At 38.9% G+C, this 4,825-nt stretch overlaps 1 non-coding gene across 1 annotated transcript; it reads left to right on the top strand.

Moving 5' to 3' along the window:
• Positions 1-3,726: 3,726 nt before the first annotated feature.
• Positions 3,727-3,832, top strand: LOC123887804. Its single transcript, XR_006801798.1, has one exon. It is a non-coding gene; the product is annotated as a small nucleolar RNA R71 (small nucleolar RNA).
• Positions 3,833-4,825: the final 993 nt, after the last annotated feature.

Raw genomic sequence — 4,825 nt, forward strand, 5'->3', positions numbered from 1 at the left:
CTTGTGGCTTCCTCTTTTGTAACACATCTCCTCAACAGGTTATCAGCTCCAATCTTAAACAAATAAGGATCATCCCAAACATATTGATTTGCTTCACGGAGGAACTTTTTCTTTTGGTGCCAATTGAAATCATCCGGTATTAATCCGGATGCTTTGAAATTAGCCATATCAGCAAACCATGGCCTTTCTTGCACCATAAGCAGTTTTTCATCGGGGAATTCTTCAAGAACCTCTCGTTCATGTTTGGTCACCTCATTGTTTACAAGTCTTGATAAGTGATCAGCTACCAAGTTTTCTGTTCCCTTTTTATCTTTGATCTCAAGATCAAACTCTTGTAGTAAGAGCATCCACCGAATGAGTCTCGGCTTAGAATCAGCTTTTGTAATCAAATACTTGATAGCTGCATGGTCAGTGTACACAACAATCTTTGAACCAATCAAATAAGAACGAAATTTCTCAAGTGCATACACTATAGCAAGCAATTCTTTCTCGGTTGTTGCATAGTTAACTTGTGCATCATTTAATACTTTGCTTGCATAGTGTATAGCATGAAAAATTTTGTTCTTTCTTTGTCAAAGGACTGCACCAACTGCATAATCACTAGCATCACACATCAATTCAAATTCAAGTTTCCAATCGGGTGCTATGATTATGGGTGCAGTCACCAATCTTTCTTTCAATTTATTAAAAGCAAGTAAACATTCATCATCAATTTTAAAAGACGTACCTTTGTTAAGCAGATTGCTTAATGGTTTGGCAATTTTGGAAAAATCTTTGATGAATCTTCGGTAGAAACTGGCATGACCTAGAAAACTTCTGATTCCTTTGACATTTACCGGAGGAGGGAGCTTTTCAATGACCTCCACCTTTGCTTTATCCACTTCAATACCCTTGGAAGAGATCTTGTGACCAAGAACAATGCCTTCGGTCACCATAAAATGACACTTCTCCCAATTAAGAACCAGGTTTGTTTCAACACACCGCTTCAGTACGGTGTCCAAATTCTTCAAGCAATGTTGGAATGACGGACCGAACACGGAGAAATCATCCATAAACACCTCAATGCATTTCTCTATCAAGTCAGAAAAAATTGCTTGCATACACCGTTGAAATGTTGCTGGTGCATTGCACAATCCGAAAGGCATTCTTCTATAAGCAAAAACACCGAAAGGACATGTGAAAGCTGTTTTTTCATGATCCTCGGGGTTGACTGAAATTTGATTGTACCCCGAATAACCATCTAAGAAACAATAGAACTTTTGACCGGATAGTCTCTCAAGCATTTGATCCATAAATGGTAATGGAAAATGATCTTTTCTGGTTGCTTTGTTGAGTCTCCGATAGTCTATACACATCCGCCACCCGGTGACGGTTCTTGATGGAATCAATTCATTTTTGTCATTTGTAATCACTGTCATTCCTCCTTTCTTTGGAACCACCTGGACTGGACTGACCCAAGCACTGTCGGAAATCGGATAAATCATACCAGCTTCAAGTAATTTCACCACTTCTTTTCTTACAACCTCCTTCATTGTTGGATTCAAACGACGTTGGGGCTGTGCAACTGGTTTATAATCATCCTCCATCATGATACTATGCATACAATAAGATGGACTAATACCTTTCAAGTCGGATAATGCCCATCTGATTGCTTCTTTGTTGTTTTTCAGCACTTGAATCAGACTTTCTTCTTCACCTTTTGATAGAGAACTGCTGATTATTACTGGTTTTTGATTGTCATCCCCAAGGAAAACATACTTGAGGTGTGATGGTAATGTTTTCAGCTCAAGTTTTACTTCTACCGGCTTTCCATCCTTCTTCAACTCGTCAATCTCTATTTCAGGTTGAGGTAATTCTTCAAAAGTATCAAGTTGCTTCAAGAAGTCCTCAATCTCTTCTTCTTTCTCGGGGTCAAGTGCTTCGAAAGCATCTGTCAAGGCCTGTTCAAGAGATGAAGGTCTATGTGCTTGCTTTCTTACATCTAATATGGCTTCTTCAGTTGCATCAATTTTGAAGCACATATCTTTCTCATGTGGATGCTTCATAGCTTCCCACAAATTAAAACTAACCTCCTCATCTTGAACTCGAACTTTCATCACCCCGTCATCAATATCAATCATCATACGAGCTGTTTTCATGAACGGCCTTCCAAGAATTAATGGAACATCATCATCTTCTTCAATGTCCATCACCACAAAGTCTATAGGGAACATAAACTTATCAACTTTTACAAGAACATCTTCAGCCATTCCCGATGGACGAGTGATGGATTTATCAGCAAGTTGCAACGTCATTCTTGTACGGGTGATGTCAAGACCACCAACCCGTTGAATCACCGATAAAGGAATAAGATTGATGCTTGACCCTAGATCAATAAGGGCTTTTCCAACATTCACATTACCAATGGTGACTGGCAACGTGACTCTCCCCGGATCTTTTTCTTTTGTCGGAAGGGTTCGTTGAATAATGGCACTACAGCTTGCATCAAGTTGAATGACTTCATCATCATTGTACTTCCTCTTTTTGGTAAGGATTTCTTTCATAAATTTTGCATATGTTGGCATCTGCTCTAAGGCTTCGGAAAATGGAATGTTGATTTGCAATCTTTTAAAGATATCCATAAACCTTGCATACTGCCTTTCTTTATCCTTCTTTGATGGAGCATGTGGATAAGGCAGATGTTGAGGTAAACTACTCTTTTCTTTTCTCACTTCAACCTCCTTCTCTCCCTTCTCTGCAATTTTTTCATTTTTTTCTGTTTTTTCATTTTTTTCTTTTTCAACTAATTCTTCCTTTTTATTCTTTTCTGCTTCATTCTCACTTTCTCCTTCCTCCTCTTCATCTGCTCGTCTCATAACCTCCTCTTCCTTCCTCAAATTATCACCTATTCCCTTGCCAACTTCCTTACCGCTTCTTGTTGTAATTGACTTGCATTGTTCTTTTGGATTCGGTTCGGTGTTGGCTGCAAATGATCCTCCTTGATTTTTGTTATTGGCCATTTCTTTTGCTATTTGACCAATCTGAGTCTCAAGATTTCTTAACACCGCATCATTGCCTCTTTGGTAGACTTGAGTTTCTTGCACAAACTGATTTTGTTGTTGATTCATCAAATTTTGTTGTTGATTCTGTTTGGTCTGCGTCTCTATGAATGATCTCAAAGCTTCTTCCAAATTTGAATTTTGAGTTTGTTGTACCGGTGGTTGACTGTAGCTTTCATATTGTCTTTGCCTATTTGATGAGCCAACATCTTGTCTCCAACCTTGACCATAGTTTGAGTTGTTTCCCCTTTGATAGCCAGCATTATTCGGATACTGACTCTGTCTTTGTTGATTTGCCATGAAGTTCACCTCTTCATGAGATGGAGGACAATGACCAGTTGGATGATCTCCGGTGCATAATTCACAAGATGCTACTTGCTTTGCTTTCCCCGATCCTTCTTGAAGAGTCATCAACTTTGACATTTGTTTGGATAACTCCTCCACCGTGTTGGTAAGAAGCTTATTTTGAGCCAATACAGCATCTGATGGATCAAGTTCAAGAATTCCAGGCTTCTTTTGAGTTTTGCTGCGTTCACTTTGTCGATCACTAAGTGACATTTTTTCAATGATAGTCGTAGCATCTGCAGCACTTAATGATAAAAGAGAACCACCTGCTGTTGCATCTAAAAGGAGCTTTGAATCCTGCAAAAGACCATTTCTAAAAATATGAATTTGGGTTAGTTCATCAAATCCATGATTAGGGCATTTACGCAGCATTGCTTTGTATCGATCCCATGCTTCACAAAGAGTCTCATTGGAACCTTGAGAAAACACTGCGATTGATGTCTTTGACTCCATGAACTTGTGATGCGGAAAGAATCGATCAAGAAACTTTTCTTCCAAAGTATTCCAATTTGTCATGACTTGAGCTGGTAAATCAAGGTACCAATCTTTGGCTTTTCCTATCAATGAATGTGGAAACATTCTCATGAACACCGCTTCCTCCTCCGCTTCAGGAGCACCAAGTGAACCGGCAATTTCATAGAATTTGACCAAATGGTTGTACGGATCTTCATGTGACAAACCTGTAAAAGGGTTAGCATATAACAATTGCAAGAGTCCGGTTTTCATCTCCGTTTGTCTTGCACCTCTGGGAGGCCTTGCAAGATGAGCAAGCCTCCGCGGACTATTGTGACATGGCCTTATACCGGCACCTCCACCTTCGTTACGTGGCGGATCGTCAGCCATCTCTTCGGAGATTGAGGATGTTGAAGAAATAGAAGCAGAATTTTCTTCTTGCAGCCTCTTTTGTTTGGCTAATTGTTTCCTTTTCTTTCTTTGACTGTTATTCCTTCGAGCTGTTCTTTCGATTTCTGGATCAAAAAGTAAATTTTCTGCAGAAATCTTTCCTCGCATAAACAGGACAACAATCTAACCAGACAAGTTAGCGTGCACAAAAGATAACGAATAGTAACTGAAATTTTTAAAAAGTACAAAATTGCTTAAAACGATAGAAATTGCGATTAAACAACTAATATCAAACGCCAGTCCCCGGCAACGGCGCCATTTGATGAAATACAAAAGCAAGTATTTTCGTTATATCGTATCCACAGGGACTAGTGTGATATTAATTGTACATACACAAATTCCATGATTCTAAGTGCGGGTTTGTTTTGATTTGGTTTCGTAGCATAAAATTGCGATAAAAGTGCGTGATAAACTTTTGAGATAAAAACTTGTTGGAATTGGCTTTCATCAAATCATTCACATGTATCAGTTAACTATTGATATATATATTTCATTTACCAATCAATATCGTCACGTATTACTCGTTGATCATATCCGTG

The sequence above is a fragment of the Trifolium pratense genome, linkage group LG5 (assembly GCF_020283565.1).
Source record: "Trifolium pratense cultivar HEN17-A07 linkage group LG5, ARS_RC_1.1, whole genome shotgun sequence".
Classification (NCBI taxonomy): Eukaryota; Viridiplantae; Streptophyta; class Magnoliopsida; order Fabales; family Fabaceae; genus Trifolium; species Trifolium pratense.